At 43.1% G+C, this 18005-nt stretch overlaps 1 long non-coding RNA gene across 1 annotated transcript; it reads left to right on the top strand.

The window, feature by feature from the left end:
- Window positions 1–925: 925 nt before the first annotated feature.
- Window positions 926–13640, top strand: LOC126529632 (uncharacterized). Its single transcript, XR_007599275.3, has 4 exons — window positions 926–1190; window positions 2714–2749; window positions 5424–5628; window positions 8336–13640. It is a non-coding gene; the product is annotated as an uncharacterized lncRNA (long non-coding RNA).
- Window positions 13641–18005: the final 4365 nt, after the last annotated feature.

The following is an 18005-nucleotide window of genomic DNA, read 5'->3' as shown; positions in this document are numbered from 1 at the left end:
AGGGGCCAGTGCCCTGGCTGTGTGTTAGGAAACGGCATTGCATGCCTCCATGTTAAATATGATCAAGGTGGCGGAGAACGTTAACAAAATTCAAGTCTGGGGTTTGACGTGCCAAAACCACGCTTTGATTATGAGCCGCACCGTAGTAAGAAACGCCATATTTATTTTTGCCATCTGGGGTCCTTTAACCTGCACCGAACGCACAGTACACGGTAGTTTTTGCATTTCACCCCAATCGAAATGCAGCCGCCGCGGCCGGCATTAGATCCCAAGCACCCGGGTTAGTAGAGCAACAGCTCAGCCACTATGCCACCACGGTGGGTGCGGCGGAGAAAGGAGTGAACATCGTTTTTACAGAGTGCGTTTCGCTTACCCGTTAGCGCGCTATACAGAACGAAACGAAAAGCTTGGCCGATATGTACGACATGGTGCTCATATTTCACATGGAGGCCAAATTCTTTTCTGTGACCTAGACGGGGTGCTGGCGAATGTGTTCGGAATCTGCTCGGCCACCAAGCACAATCTGCGCTGCTATACGTTCTCGGTGACAAATCGCACAGCGCAGGAGCACACGCACAAATGTTTAAAGAATGGGACGACAGACCGCCCGCAGTTTGCCATGACGTCGAAATAAGAAGCACAAACAGCGACGTTTCTGTACTTTTCTGGTCAATAGTTCAGTTCGCATGGTTGCGGCACGCATTACTTTTTTTTTTTAAATCCAAACGACGAAAACTTTGCGCGCACAAATTAGCGCGGCGTTTGTGACGTTTGAATTTGGCGCCTTTTCCCGCGCATGCCATTAGCTCCGGCCGGTGCACAGCGTTACTGCGCTAAAGAAAGTAGTTCATCAAAAAAGCGAAGCAAGAAACTTTTATACACTTGCAAATCGCCACAATTGTTCAGTAATAACATGAGATTACATAATTTGTTATCCAATGGTACAATTTATGATAATATAAGCGTGTATTTGTATGAGTGTACATGTATGATTGCGCGTTTGCGATGTTGCTGCTTGGCGCATTCCGGCGAGTTCGTGCACGCCGTAAGCTTGAGAGTTTCCTGCGTTTTCTGTGTTCTTTGTGTGCTTCGCTGTGACATCTTTGGAATATTCCTGCGTGTTGCTCGCTTTTTATGGACTTGTTGCCTCGAAGATCGCCATGATCGCCTCCGACTCAGCGACATCAAGGGTGAGTGAGTGTTTCGAATTCCCCTTGTTCGTCCATTGCGACGCGGTGAACGGAAGCGGGGAAATGATTTCAGCGCTTGTGCGTGTCTTCCGCGCGCGTCTTTTCTAGTTTTCATTCCTAGTACTATCCTTCCGTTGCGAGAATGGGTTGTACAGCACTAGATTTGTGGTAGATAACGTGGAGTTTTGTCCTGGTTTAACTTTACACTCCGCTTGTGGTGACGTAAGGCAGCTATGTGGTGCCACCTAAAACAGGGCATGTTGTACGCCATGATTTCTGATACGGTGTTCGAGGACCGATTGAGTTAGCCTTATTAATGAGCGCAAAACAATGCGACGTGAAACCATCCGATCTGTACTGTAATCGAAGATATTTCGTTTGCGCCACGCTAGTACAAGGCGTGTGAGCGAGCTTTCAGCAAAAGGGGGGGGGGGGGGGGGGGTGCGGTGGGATTGGCGAAAGTGTATTCTGTTGCGCTGTTCCCTTCAGGATCGAGCGACTCCGCGGTGCTTCAAGGCCACTATCTGACACGCCGTGCGGCCGATGTTCGCGCGATCGGAAAACACAGAGGAGGCTGTCGCGCAATAATAATAAAGAATTTCAAGGGTGTACATGCGATACGTGAGATACAATAGGGTTGATGCCACAGAGTGCTGCGAAATCATCGACTTATACGCCTTGCCAACCGCGTGCGTTTTGTTTTCCCCCAGGTCGCGCGCATTCAACTTTATTTTTTCATCTCCGTTCGTCGCCATCGAGTGCTTCGCCCAAACGGCTTCGCGTAGGCGCTCTTTGCATTCACGGAAAGGCAGATTTCATGGCACTCCAGGTCCTACAACATTCAAAATAATGTAATTTCGTGAAATTGCAGCTTTTCGCACTTCAGTAACTGATTTAACAATAGTTTCAAAATCAGTAAAGGAACGAGATGCCTGGCATATCTGCGTTGTCGTCCCACTGTGTTTCGAGGCGGCATGTATACGTTATCGGCAACATAAACATCAATAATTAGCATTGTTTCTTGTGACTATAGAAGTAGCTAGTTATGTCGAAAAGCAATTTTTGCTTTGAATCAGAGCACTATAGAGTGAACAGATTGAAAGGGGAGCGCATCGTTGTGAACTAAATCACGACGCTTTGCCACAAGCTTGGAATAATGCTTTGTCGAAAGAGCAGTTCTGTGAAATTCTTTCTTTGAGAGTAAGCAAAACTTCAGTAGCATCAGGTAGACGGGGAGTAAAAGAATGTAACACTGGTTTTATATGAAGGAGCTGCCTTTAATATGTGGCCATAACAGTTAAGTAGATGCGTGGAAATAATGGTTAAAGTAACTAGAGGAATGTGAAATAAATTTTTTGACAAGCTCACACTGCCATTGGCAAGAGCGGCCACACTTTAGTGTATTCAATGACTAGTCATTTGTATCCGTCCATTTATGTCAGCCTAATGGTCCATGTAGCTCTTTTGATTGTCGCTTTTGCTGCATCGTGGCTTCACGTTTTAATAGTGACATCTTTTTTCAGATTCAAAATGAGCTGGGAGAGGCCCCAGCTGGAACGGTATAAGTGAATTCTTTGGCCATCCATTCTGTAGCGTCACGATGATCAAATACAGTGATACCGTGAAAATGTATTGCAGGAAGCAGAAAAAACAACAACATTGCTGATGCAACTGCAACGCATTTGCTCCAGTGATCAATTGGTGCAGAGTGCCTTCATTAGGAGACATGGTGCCTTTAAGCACTCAGCTTAAAGACTTTGCAACTGCACCGGGACTGGGAGTGAATTTCATTGTCACTTGTGAACATATTAAACGCGGAATGTGCCGTTTTCAGTGTATATGCCTGATATGAGAGGGGCGTTCAGAAACTTAGTGTGGACCTTAGTGCACACTAAGTTTCTGAACGCCCCTCTAACTAACTAGAGTGCACATCTTTCTAGTTTTACCAGAACGAAGGTATTATGACCTACGTCATACAGCAGTGCACAGCTAGAGGTATCAAACCAGAACAGCAGCACCCTTTGAGAAAGTTGGCTGAAGAACGAGCAGCGATCGGGGCTTTCTGCATTTCAAGGGCCAAATTCCAAAAAGATTGATGCCGAGCTGGACGGTGTGAAGTGCCGGTCACCACATGCTGTAGCCAGCATGGCATTTTTAATCTCCTTGGCATTATGTCTCGTTAAGATACAGAAATTGCATCACTGCTCATAAACAAATTGGAAATTGGGAGGTTGAGGGGAAGTGGAAGGGCTCCCCTCTGGAGCAGCCAGTGCATGCCCTTTGCTATACTGATAATCCTACCTTAATGAGAACCACTGATGCATGTTAACCTATTACGCAGCCAAGTTCATTCCTTGTTTTGTATTAAGGGGACACTAATGACACCTTAAATGAATTTAAAATAAAGCATTGTCTTAAATAACTACTTCTGTAACTTTCTTGGTAGTTGTTTGATTATTAGAGAAAATAAAGCTCAAAGTTCAATTTTCCGAGTATCGCCCCAAAATCTTTGTGCTGACACCTCATTGTCACATCATGGATTCCAAGTATTTTTTCAAACTTGGGCTGTATTGGTTCTGTAAAAGTTCCTGACGCTTTTTATTTTGGGTTTTTGGAATACGATGAAGAACATCTTTATTTGTAAAAAAAATTGCTACACCTCAACAGACATCATCAAAATCCATGACGTCACAGCAAGCGGGTGTGGTAACTTCAAGGCAGCACTGCCACCAATCTTTCCTCTTGCTGCTTTTACAGTTTACTCAGCCTCTTGTCACGGTATGAGTGAATCTCTTGAATTGTAGGAAGGTCATGTACAGATACATCTAAAATAATTTTTCTCTTTAGTGCTTTCATGCCATAGTTGCTTAGGGGTGTTGGCACAGCTCCGCTAAGCACGAGGTCACAGGATCAAACAGCCGCATTTTGATGGAGGTGAAATACAAAACTGCCCAGGTACCTTGCAGCCTGATTTGGTAAAAATTAGTCCAGAGTTCCCCACTAAGGCGTGCCTAAACATCAGATTATCGTTTTGGCACTTAATACGCCAGAATTTAATTAATTTAATTTTGCTTTAGTGCACCTTTAAGCTGTAGAATTCATGATGTTTGCAAAAACTCATGCTCAAAGTATTCTCCATAAAGATTTAAATAAAGAGTAGATATAAGTGTCTATTTATATTTTGAATTGTGGTGATACATGATGACTATTAGAACGGTGGTACGAGACAGACAGAATTGTAATACAATGTATGACGGCACGATGATGCACATCGAGGAAATGACTGAGTTTCCCTAGAGGTCCCTGACGTGGACATCAACTGACTGTGCACAAACTTCTGAGTTCACTCCGTGATCTTGTGCAGCCTGTGCTTTGCGAGTCGATTAATTTAATTGAGGTGGTGGTTGGCACATACTGTCCTTGCAGCTTATGTACATTTCATACAGTGGAGTGGAATCTCGCATATTACTTCTGCAGCACAGCAAGCTAACGTGACGTGTAGTGGTAATCTTAGTAATGATCGACAATCATGTCCCTCTTTGAGCTCCTAATGCTGCTTGCCAACACAAGCAGCAGCAGTTGCCCAAGATAGCGGGAAGGAGATTCATTGAAAAGTGGCATATGCCCAGGGTCGCATACCCAGTCACCCAAGCTGTTCCAACGGTTGATTTTGAACTCTTCCCTTAACATAGCAGCCCAATCTCCCCATTAGACCATGGACTACCTATTGACACAATTGGATGGGAAAATAGAGACAAACACCTGAAAATATGAAGTATCCTAAAAATGGTAATCACAATAAATAGTACTAGATGTGCATTAGCGCAAGCTCTTGGGCCAGTTGGTGCGTGATGAACTTGAAAAAGGGGGGTACCAGCAAAACAAAGGACGCGCACACACGTAAAAGGCGTTAGACAGGGACGGACGCTGGTCCGTCCCAACGTCCGTCCGTGTCTAATGCCGTTTCCTTGTGTGCGTGTCATTTGTGTTTCGCTGGTACTCCCCTTTTTCAAGTACTATATGTTTGGATACTTTGGCTTATTATTCTTGTTTGTGCTGGATTGTTTTTCTGAAACATGTGGCGTCCAGACAGCATAAGAAGCTTGTAAGAAGTCAAGTTTAGCAATCTAGATTTGCAACAGGTACTTTTGTAATTTATTTGCAGTAGGGCTGTTGTGTGAATGTGCTTGAAATGCTTAAAACTGTTTTGCTAACATTTACTTAAACATGCAGGTTCACATAGGTTGAAGGAGTGCACATTGAGAAGGTTATCCTGGCACAGTTTACCATGGCCTGCCATGGTAGACCAGGAAAGTTTGCAAGGGCCTTGCTTCACCATGTGTTCACAGAGGAGGAGCTCATGGGCCATTTGGGCTTTGGAAATAACACCAAGGGGCAAAAAAGGCTCTTGACCCCACCAGGGTCAGTGCTGTTATAGGCAAGTACCATATATCCTGTCTGGTTGCATTTTTACATTCACATTTTTTTCTAAAATTATGAACTTGCCATTGGCATAACAAACGACTTTCAAGTAGCCCATGTGTGCAATTGTATGCGACAATAGCCTACTATTTGGATTGACTGTTCGTACGATCTTAAGTGCGTAATGCCGCCATACTCAAATGCTTCTAAAATTTAAGAGCTGCCTTCACTGCTGAAAGTTTTTAGAGGCTCCACCACATAAAATGAGCTGCATTTGCGCATTAGCAGTGTTACTTGGCTGTCATTGCAAGGAATAGTTGTCTGTGAAGCACGCTCCAAATCTATTGGCATGGAGGACATGTTAGCCTGAAAAGTTATTCTAATACGCGAATTGCGGAGAAGGTATGCTCTAGTGTGGTTACTGCTCAGCTCGAGCAGGAGCATGTTCACCAAATTGCAGAAGTTAAAACAGCTCTCCAGGTTCTGAGATGTGAAACAGTAGTTTCACCAATTTTAACAGACCACATTGAATTAAGGTTGCTCCTATATTGAAGGAGGTCCATGTGATGCCAGACAGCAGCCTTTTAGCAGAGGGAACCTGAGTGGTGTGGCAATTTTCTTTTGGTTGTTTCAATCAAAGAAACAACAGGGACAGAGTTGCAAGCATTGCTGTCAACAGTACTACGTTTATTGGGCGCTTACTCATTCTAAGCACTTAACCTATGACTCGTATTTATTAACGCACACTTTATCACTTTGTATTCTAAGATATGAAAAAAATATTTATGTGTATTCTAAGATATGAAAAAAATATTTATGTGGCTTTTCCCCATATACTTCAATAAATTGAGAATAGGCTCTTGGGGCCTAATGTATAAAGCTTCTTACAGACCATCGGACATGTCCACTACTCCCATTCTGAAATTGTTAGAATTGATTCCTGCTTCCTTACTTCACCTACCTGTTAACAGGGTTATTATGAACCATTGCCAAGTAGATTATGGGCTTAAATTAATCAAAAAGATGAATGGGCTTTTCTGTCACTCTTGTTTAGCCCGTTGAGGATCACATTTTGGGGAGAAATATGCCTCTCTAATTTAGGAGTTATGTATTTTTTGTGGTGTGCAAATGCTCAAAATTTTCGAATTGAATAGTGTCCTATTCAATTTAGTCTTTGAATGGTCACTATTTATAAATGCGAGTATTCTAATATTTCGAAACACCAATAAAACATGAAATTTGAGCCAAAGTACGGTAAATTCTCGCTTCCAATAACATAGTGTAGACATAAAACGTAACAACTTCTAATAGCAGACCAGGCTACGTTACTTCAGTAGCTGTACTTTAGAGGCTGTACAGCAATCATTTATGCTTACTGAAGAGTCCTGTGCATGTGACGAAACTTTCTGCTGCTCCATTTGTGCTTTTAATAAACAGCTTTTCATAACATAACAATGACAGAAACTTGCTAACTTTAATAATACTAGGATGTGAGCCTCATCTTACATTAATTGTGATATCAGCTGTTCATTATTCAGAAACTATCCATTATTTGATTTGCTTCTAGCATTATTCGGTTCAGCCTCAAAAATCACTTTTCGCGCACCCTTAATATTTTTATTGCAGATTTAAGTTCTTCAGAGTGACATTCCGAGAAAATAAACTGGTAAATAATATTTTTAAATAACAATAAAGTGGCAATACCATTTCAGTATTTGCAGTTTTACATGTTTTATTTTTTTATGCAGGATAAAGCAGCATAATTTTTTTGTGTAATGAAACTTACAAAAAACTTGTGGCAACACTCCCAAATTACTGCAATGACAGACACCAAGGAGCTAGGTGAAAAATCAGTTTTGGAGAAACCCAAGGAGCGACAGCACTATAAGAATATTTTCTAGAAGTCTCAGAAGGTTGCAGCACCTCCAGTGGGATGCTAGGCAACACTTTGTTCTGAAAAGGCAAATTTTTTTCAGAACGTTCCATCACAGCCACAGATGTACGGCAGTGAACCCTAAAAGGGTTAAAGAAGTCAGTCCTATCGCATATGGCTCTTAAAAGACGGCATTTCTTCGTCTCTGTCACATTCTGCATGTGTCATGCTAAGCAGCTTGGTGCACTACACGGAATCCTCATTAGAACAGTAATTGAGTCGTCGAGGCAGAAAACATACTTCACTATAAGCAGTGTCTTCTTTAATGTAGAAAGTCTTAAGTCATTGTAAGGCGAGAAGTACATTCCGATTGCATGTGAACTCAGGAAACCTAACATCAAATGAAGCTACACTCAGTTGTAGTGACATGACAGTATCGTATTTGGAGCATGGAAAAGCACAGTGAAGTGCAGCAAATTTTAATTATGAAAGTTACAAGAAATAATTTTAGTTGTCAGTTCAGGTTTATTTATGAACGACATGAATTTGTTTCACCATTTCGTTTCTCAGCAAGCAAAGCTCACATCTTTGACATTGAGGATATTCATAAAGTTATTTTGCTACAGTGTTTTGTTCCTCTTTGCCCTTTCCTGCATTTGACACTTAGTGGAGTCCTGTGCCGCACTGAATAAATTTAAATGGTCATGCTGTAAAGCTGTACCCGTGGAAAGTTGGACTAAAGCAACACAAATACATAAATCAATTTCGTTATAACGAGGGCAGATTGCATGCCATTCTTTTGCATTTGAAGGTGCTTTTTAAAACTTGTTCTGGCTTCTTGTTTTTGCAGGCTTCACGTGTCGCAAATTGCCTGGTACCAACATGCCCTATGTAAAGAACTGTGGCCTCGCTTCTCGCATGGGACCAATAACCTCTCAAGAGCCCAAGTTGGACAGCTCAAACCAAAACACAAGTGTTGTGCTTTTGTAACTCTCGACATTTTTATGTTCTGTGTTAGTCTCCTGAAGGGCCCAATTTGGATTTCTCAAATGAGCTTACAAATGTTGTGCCTTTCTATGCCTTCACATTTTTATGTTAATTTTATTTATGTTAATTATGCTAGTCTCCTGAGAGGTCCACATTGGATTGCTCAATCCAGAATACAAGTGCTGTGCTTTGTTATAGTTCACTACATTTTTATGTTAGTTTTTGGTATGGTTCTAGTAAGGAAAGTGTTTCCTTATTAGTATATTTTTTAAGTATCTTAAGCCATTTCATGCCAAACCACCCAATTTTGTCAAGAACTGTTCCATTATGGCAAACCATTTCAAGTTTGCTTGATTTTGAGTAGGTACAATGAGAAAATTTGCTTTCGTACATACACTTGAGTCGTTCTAGGGCAACCAACCAACGTTCTTTTGACCATCACAGATATAGTTGAAGCTCCAAACTCTTGCTCCCTATTTATTTTCCTTCGCAAAAATTTTTTTGAACTTTGGCAAAAATTTATTGTTCTTGCCCAGCTAAGCTAGAAGGCACTGATACACGTTTCTTCTGAAAGGGAAATTGTATGATCCAAATATTCAGATGGTGTTCATGTCAAGAGACTGAAGTGGTGTGAGTGCCAAAATTTGCAAAGTTTGAATTTTCTTCTAACATAGGGAAATACAGAAGGCACAAAATAAATATAAAATCAGACTGGTTGACTTAGGATAGCTGCAAAATATTTCAAGCCTTAGAGGTTCAGATGATCAGCTAAAAAACTGTAAAGTTCAAATTTTTTGCAAGAAGCTTCGTGTTGAAGGTAAAAAAATTAGCTTGGGTGGTTGGCACAAAAGTATATGTCGCCCATCGTTACACAGCCCTACATGTCTGCTATACATGTGACAAGTAACAAAAAGGTATTATTGTTTAAGTGCGATAAATTATTTTTTATAATGTTGATTTGTGGATCACACATACAGCATAAATATAGCATAAATATATGAAGCCATGTCATCTAGTAAGGAAATATTGTTAATATAATTAGCCATAAGAACTATTCAACAAACTGACTGCCTTTTTTATCATTGCGAAGGCAGGTGACGTCTAGCGCTGCAGCTGCAGTCTCAATTCGTATTTTTTTAACATGAACACAAGAAGTGGTTGCCAATGGTGTCTGACCACATCAGACTAAACATGGCACATATGACTTATAGATGAGCATGTTCCGGCTCTAAAACAGTGGTAGCAAACAACACCACAAGAATTTGTTCGTACTCATGTAGGTTTTCAGTCCTAATTATGAAGGTGTTTTCTACTTGCATCGTCATTGGGCTTCAGGGAGCAGGGCACAAAGTGTCCTGCTCCCTCTATGTTGCATTGCACTGCGACATGCCCTTTTAAAGGCTTTGTATAAACAATATCAGTGCTCTTTCTGGATTTACTGTCTACATAATAGCTGATATTTCTTTTTGTAAACTGCACGAACCATATCTTTTAGCACTGCAGGATTCCCTCACGTATTTAATACGTACGAGGTCTGTTAGAAAAGTATTTGACCTTTTTTTACGAACACCTGATGAATATGTAACAAGTGCATTTTCATCAGCCGCCCTTGAACCTTTGTGCGCATGCACGAATTTTTTCCTGCCTGCCAATAGCGTGACTTGCTGGGACGCAGCATTTGAATGAGGTAGTACACAGTGCTCTCGTCGGTTTTTTATTGCAAGGAAAATGGCGGAGTGACTGGAGCAGTGCTACTGCATCAAATTTTGCCAGAAACTGGGCGACAGCCAAGTGGAAACCATTCCGAACATTCAGACTGCTTTTGGTGACTATGCTATGAGCAGCACACAGATTAAGGAGTGGTACAACCAGTTTAAAGACGGCCACGCATCGGTGGAGAGCGAGCCATGCTCCAATCGGCCATCAACATGCCGAAATGACCAGGTCATTGCCGAAGTGAACCCCGTGGTGATGCGGGACTGTCGTGTGACTATCCAAGAAATTGTGGTAGAGGTGGGCATCAGCACATTTTATCCACATTCCATTATCACTGAAGATTTGGCCATGAAGAGAGTTGCACCGAAATTCGTTCCCAAACTGCTCATGATGGAGCTAAAGCAACTTCGTGTTGAAGTCTCACAGACATGCTGGATTCCACAAACAGTGACCCCAACTTCATGAACACCATAATCACTGGTGACAAGTCTTGGGGGTATGTTTACGACCCGGAAACCAAATCCCAGTCATTACAGTGGAAGCATTACACTTCACTAACCAAAGACTGCTAAGTGCGCATCAACGTTAAAGTGTTGCTGACTGCTTTCTTTGACTTCCGCAGTGTGGTACACCACGGGTACACACCACAGGGTCAAACAATCACTAAAGACTACTACAGGGATGTCCTCCATGGCCTCTGTGATGCTGTGTGGCGCAAGATACCGAAGTTGTCAACAGGAAATTGGCGCATCCATGACGACAATGCTTTTCTCGCACTTGATTCAGGCTTTTTTGGCGAATAACCAGACTCCTGTAGTTCGACAGGCTCCTTACTCTCCTGATGTGGCCCCCTGCGACTTCTGGCTGTTTCCCAAAATCAAGAGGCCATTGAAAGAAGCGCGATTTCAGACAAGAGAAGACATTATGGCTGCAACGACAGCTGAGCTAAACTCCGTTCTGAAAGAGGCCTTCTCGGAATGCTTCTAACAATGGCAGCACTGCTGGGAGAAGTGACTGGAGTCCCAAGGAGACTACTTTGAGGGTGATTAGGTTTCCAACGCTCCAGTTATGCCAGTTTTTTTTTCTTCAGCCAAAGGTCAGATACTTTTCTAACAGACCTTGTATTGACAGTTTATGTGCAATGGCTGTATGGTTTACCTGGCCCACACCAAACACAAGCCTCGTTGCGTTAGAGCATGTGGCCCTTGGCAATAAAATGCAGACCCTAACACCGCTTCTCTGTCATCTGTGTGGAGACAAAGCCAGCTTTGTCGTGTGCATTCCCAGCCGGCAAGCTGTGCGCACATCCGAGAAAAGTCGGTGCTGACAAAATTTCAAAAAAGAATTTCTCGCATTTAAAAATAATGCCTTCTTTAACTTCACACATGCATAGTAGACATGTAGAGCTATCCAATAATGTATCACATATTTTTTGGCCAACTACGAAAGCTGTTTTTTCCTTCAACATGAAGCTTCTTGCAAAAGATTAGAATTTGTTTTTTTTTTACAGGCGATCAGCTGAACCTTCAAAGCTGCACATATTTTTTTGCTATACTATGTCACTTGGGCTACCATTCTGTATTTAAGTTCTGTCCTGTGAATTTTTCGTTACGAAAAAAAATCTAACGGATTGCAATTTGACTCATTTTTGCCGGTGTCAAAAGCAATTGAAGTATTCAAATATTTGAAAAATTGGCTATTTTGGCAGTTGCATCACTTCACCGTATTTGCACGCACACCATTTGAAGGCCTCGATCAATACAATGTGCATTTGAAAAAGAATGTTGATTGATGTCCTCTAGCTCAGCTGAGCAGGAAAACTAAACTGTCACCAAAATGCTACAAAATATCTGGCAAAAATTAATAAAAGTGGGCAACGAGTTTTGAACTCTAGTAAACACATGGCAATGTTTCAGCTATATGTGTGGTGTCAAAAAACACTGGTCGATTCGGCATGGAATCGCACACCTGCAAGTGCATCTGCGCCATTGTCAGAGTTCAGTAAAAACTGCATTTTACATAGCTTTGTAAACATGGTTTATTGCTATCTAAAATACATGAGTAAAAATTATTAGGTATAAGTCGGCTTAAATTTAAAATGCAACAAAAAATCTCCGGTCATGGCAATGATGTGCCTTTCATGTTTGCATGAAACCATATCTTTTTCTGAATTCTTTCGTTATTTTTTGTGACAGTGAATAAAATTGAACTCACAAAAGGAGTAACTTTGTTTTATTCCAGCACATCACTAATAGTTTTTTTTTTCATATAAAAATCTGAAGTAGTTAATATGAATAAGTCGCTTGATATGGAATGACCTGCGCAGGAACGTTATCATGGCAGAAAACGCAACTGCAATGCAGCTGCAATGCAGCATAATAAACTGCTCCCATAAGCATCACTTATTGTGATTGCCATATTTCAGAAGTATGTAAGGTTTACTGAAATTGGCACACACTATTCAACCAACAAATAAGGATTGTACAGTGGTCCTTTTTCAGTTTTACAGATTTTTTTAAAGTTGTCTGTGCCAGGTAGCATAACTTTTCTTCTTGAGCTGGATTATTCAGAGGTGGACATTACTAGCACAAGAAATGGAAACATTAAACTGATTCTCATAAATTTATTAATTCACTTAAACATCACGGCACATATTTCAGTTTGCAAATTGTAGCCAGTGAGGTTGAAAGACATATTCACTTGAAATTAATTTCCAGGGTGTTACCAGTTGCGAGATTTTTTCATAAATGTGAGAGAAATACATGGGCATTCCGGTTACTTTTGTGCTTCAATGCATAACAGTGCGTTTTGTTAACAAAAAAGTGCTACAGCAGTGCATTTCTACAGCCAGTTTGATGGCATGTGTCTCGTTACTGGTGTCATTCTGGAAGTTCGTTCTTAGTGCATACACCTTGTAAAATTACCGTCTACAATTCGTAAAAACTTTATTAGGAACTGAGTTTTTCTTAATCAGCTGACTATGGTGTCTTGATTTCTCATGCAAGTAATGTTTGGCACTCTGTATCTAGAATTATGTTAGCTGCAACAGCCCGTGTTTAATAAATTCCATGAAACTTAAAGATAACCACCCTGCATATCAGGTCTCATTTGAGTGCGGTGGGCTCAAGCAAATCGTGCCATGGTAATAGTACCACTGGCTCCCTAATAGAGAAAGCAAGTACCTTTTTGAGTGTTCTTATTGACAGTCATGTCAGTCTGCTTCTACATTTATTTATTTAGGTATTTATTTTTTTAAATTTATTTCTTTTGGGAAATGTGTTTTACTTGAAGGCCACACATACTACACCTTCAGTATTCAATTTCGTTATGGTGTCAAGCTGCAGGAAGTTTGTACTGTGCAATAGTTTTTAAGTTTCTGATGTTCTCAAACTACAAATGGTTGTACATTTACACAGATGTTTGGTTACAAATAAACAGTTCACCTAGAAAAATGGTTTTTGTCTGCATCAGTTCAGCACTCTTAGTTTTGTGGAGGACCATTCACTCTGACAATTGAAAAAAGTGGCATAATAGTACTGCTAGCAGTTTTGCAATATGTCTTATTACAGCCAATCTAGGAGCATGTTTTGAGCCCAGGGTGACAGAGGCCTGCGATACAAAACGGCTGTATTTAAATTTTATCCCTATCCTCTCACAGCAAACATACCAACGTGACATCAAAGTAATTATATGCAACATAGCTCAGCAGTATCTTAAGGTAAGTGCAGGTTTAAACTGCTAAATACCCAGTGGGGCATAAAGGGATTTCAACATAATTTGTGTTGATGTTCAACAGATCTGCAACAATTCTTCCATGGGCTTTCAATATTGACGAACAACACATTTCAACAATACGTCAATGGGCTTTCAATTTTGAGACTGAACACATCTTCAACAATGCTTCAATGGGCTTTCAACATTGACAAACAACACATTTCAACAATACCTCAATGGGCTTTCAATTTTGAGCTTCAACAATGCTTCAATGGGCTTTCAACATTGACAAACAACACATTTCAACAATACGTCAATTGGGTTTCAACATTGACAAACAACACATCTTCAACAATGCTTCAATGGGCTTTCAGCATTGAAGTACACCATAGTTTCAACGATATGCCAATGATCTTTCAAATTGAGAGGCCACAATGATGTTTCTGGTGAATGTCGCGGGCCAATTATCAACACTTGTCAACAATTTCCTCAATGATGTTTCAACAATTCCTCGATGATCTTTCAAGGTCATTTGTTGACGTTGAACAATGATACGTCAATAACCTTTCAACAATTTTTTTTGTAAGGGACGTGCTCTCCCGTCTCTCCACTTCGGTCAACCTGACCGCCCGCTCTTTTGCGATGCTAGAATAAACAAGTTGTTCTGTTAGCAGTCGACTCATGCTTTGCCAGGACCTTCGGATGCTTCCAGTTGTGCCCCAGGCCGCCAGGCCAACGCTACCCTTGGGGCTTGCGACCCAGGTGCAACAACTCGTGCCAGCGGTGCGATTGCAACAACTGTCTGCCAGCGGTGAGATCGCGACAACGGAGGCCAGCAGCGAAGACATGCAGTTGACTGTATGCTGAGCAGCACAACGACCATCCGGGAGCAGTGCAACGAGCCCTGTGTGATGACTGGTTGCCTGCAGCGGAACGACTGCGCTGAATTCTTGGCTGCGAGGTTCGGTGAGTGCGGGACTTTCTTCTTCTGAGTTTTGCCAGGCTTTTGTTAGTGTCAGAAACAGAGCTGGTAATTGTGGTTGTCGTTGCTGCCGGGTTAGTTTGCGGCAAGACAATAGTAGGCAGTAGAGAAAGCAGCATTCAGAGCAGCCATGGATTTGAAGTCGTTGCGCAAAACGAACTTGCTGGAGCTTGCAAGAGAGTTGGGTCTGGATGTCGCAGACGAACTCGGAAAACCAGAACTGCTAAGGGCTATTCTTGAGTTAGAAGCTGAGGATGACGAGCTGTCGGAATGCCTTGAGACCATTGAGGAGAGGGCAAAAAGACAGGAGCGTGAACTTAAAGAACAGAAAGAGAAACCGGAGCGCGAACTTAAAGAACAGAAAGAGAAACAGGAGCGCGAACTTAAACAACAGAGAGAGCGAGAGCAACAAGAGAAAGAAAAAGAGCGCGACCGTCAACACGCTTTGGAAATGAAGCGTCTCGAGATAGAGATGGAACGCGCTCGTAATGGAAGTCAGGCACACGGTGCAGGAGAACGAGTATTGTTCAAAATGACTCACCTGATGCGGCCGTTTAAGCTTGGAGAGGACATTGGTTTGTTCCTGGTTAACTTTGAGCGAACGTGCGAGAAGCAGGGGTTCTCTCGGGAAACGTGGCCACAGCGCTTGCTCACTTTGTTACCCGGCGAGGCGGCCGACGTAGTCGCTCGCTTGAAGAGAGAGGAGGCAGAGGATTTCGACAAAGTGAAATCGAGTCTGCTAAAAAAGTACAGGCTGTCAGCGGAGGCGTTCCGTCGGAAGTTTCGGGAAAATGAGAAAGGCAAAAGTGAGTCATATACAGAGGTTGCCTACAGGCTTATGTCAAACATGCAGGAGTGGCTCAAAGAAGAGAAAGCGTTTGGTGACCACGAGAAAGTTCTGCAGTGTTTCGGGCTGGAACAGTTTTATAGTCGGTTACCTGAGAACGTGCGGTACTGGGTCTTGGATAGGCCAGACGTTAGTACGGTGGCTAAAGCCGCCGAGCTAGCCGAGGAGTTTGTGACGCGTCGGGCTCGCGGAGCTAAGGACGGTCAAAAGGGTGAATTTGGCTCCAAGTTTGAGAGGCCGAAGTTCACACCCATGAGAGCAAGGGGGGACACACGTAGTGCGGATGTGAGTGAAAGCAGTCCGACCGAACGTAAGGAGACGGTGGCAGCCGAAGCCGAACGCAGAAAGCGGTTCGAGACGAAGCAAGCGCGCGTGTGTTATACGTGTCAGAAGCCGGGTCACTTTTCGGCGCAGTGTCCAGAAACAAAAACAAAAGTCGTGTTTTTGTCATTATGCAGCACTGACGAGAACATGAAGCTTCTCGAGCCTTACATGCGAGACCTCCTCGTGAACGGGAAAGAGTGCCGAGTGCTTCGCGATTCCGCAGCTACAATGGATGTAGTTCACCCCTCCTACGTAGAACCCGATATGTTCACGGGCGAGTGCGCATGGATCAAGCAAGCCGTGGAAGCTCATAGCGTGTGTCTGCCCGTAGCAAAAGTGCTTATTGAAGGACCTTTCGGAGCGCTTGAGACGGAGGCCGCAGTGTCATCTATGCTGCCCCCCCCCAGTACCCGTACCTATTTTCGAACAGGTCCGATCACCTCCTGCGCGAGAAGGGGCTTTTGTTTGGTGAGGCTAGCGTTCAGGCCTTAACCACATCGAAAGTTCGGGATCTCGCTGCAAAGGCGGTAGTTGCGGGGCCGACGTTGTCGAACAATGAGAAAGGGTCAGAGGCGCAGCAAGCTGATATTCAGAGCACGTCCGAATTGAATAAAATTAAGCCTGTAGCGTTGAAGGCACCAGATACTGGAGAGGAAATGCCCGACACGGGAAAGTTAGAAGAGCTATCTGCAGATTTGCTCATCGCGCCTACGTCAGACGGACTTAATAGGTTGCTAAAAGTCAGCCGGTCGGCTTTGATAGCCGAGCAAAAAAAGGATGGCAGCCTAGAAAACGTACGCTGCATTATCAAGGAAGGTATCGCCAATAAAAATGCTCGTTTTGTGGAAAGAGGTGGGGTCCTGTACCGGAAGTATATAGACCGCAGGGGAGTGGAGTTCGATCAGCTGATTGTGCTTCAGTGCTACCGTCAGGATCTGCTGCGCTTGTCACATGGGGGTTCGTGGTCCGGACACCTAGGAGTTAAGAAAACTAAGGACCGCCTCTTGCAAGAGTACTATTGGCCAGGGTGTTTTCGGGACGCAGACCACTTTGTGAGGGCATGTGACACCTGTCAGCGGGTGGGCAAACCAGGGGACAAATCGAGGGCGCCGTTGAAGTTCGTACCTATCATTACGGAGCCTTTTAGACGGCTCGTTATTGATACAGTGGGACCTCTGCCGGTAACAACCACGGGGTACAGGCACATTTTGACTGTGACCTGCCCAGCGACAAAGTTCCCTGAAGCAGTGCCGCTTAAAGAACTCAGCTCAGTTGAGATAGTCAATGCACTACTGTCCATATTTGCGGGAGTTGGTTTTCCTGCGGAAATCCAGTCAGATCAGGGCACAGTGTTTACTAGCGCTTTGACGACAGCCTTTCTCGAAAGGTGTGGCGTAAAGCTGTTATACAGCTCAGTGTACCACCCACAGTCGAATTCCGTTGAGAAGCTCCACTCCGTCACGAAGCGCGTGTTGAGAGCACTGTGTTTTGAACAACAAACTGACTGGAAGCTGTGTCTGCCTGGGGTGATGTTTGCATTAAGGACCGCGCCGCATGCGGCTACAGGGTTTTCGCCAGCTGAGCTAGTGTACGGTCGCTCGCTGCGTTCTCCGCTTCGCATGCTTCGGTACGGATCACTGCCCTCTCCAATGGCTGCAGACCATCTCTTCCACAAATGGCCGCCTCCTGCGCTGGAGCCTCGCTTTGCAACAATATTCCTTTGAGGTGCGTTACAAAAAGAGGAGTCTCAACGGTAACGCCGATGGCTTAAGTCGAAGCCCCTAACGTAGGAATCAGCCTCAGAGTTGTTTGTTACTGATGTTTTTCTTCCTGAGGCAGGATTTTTAAGATATTGCTTTTGTTTAGTGTTTCAAAGTCATGACGTGCTTTCTAGTGCAATTTTCCAATTTGTGGACGCGTTCTGAGTGCTGCTAGAGTACTGTAAGGAAC

This window comes from Dermacentor andersoni, chromosome 9, assembly GCF_023375885.2.
Source record: "Dermacentor andersoni chromosome 9, qqDerAnde1_hic_scaffold, whole genome shotgun sequence".
Taxonomy (NCBI): domain Eukaryota; kingdom Metazoa; phylum Arthropoda; class Arachnida; order Ixodida; family Ixodidae; genus Dermacentor; species Dermacentor andersoni.
This window is presented reverse-complemented; position numbering and strand designations above follow the sequence as displayed.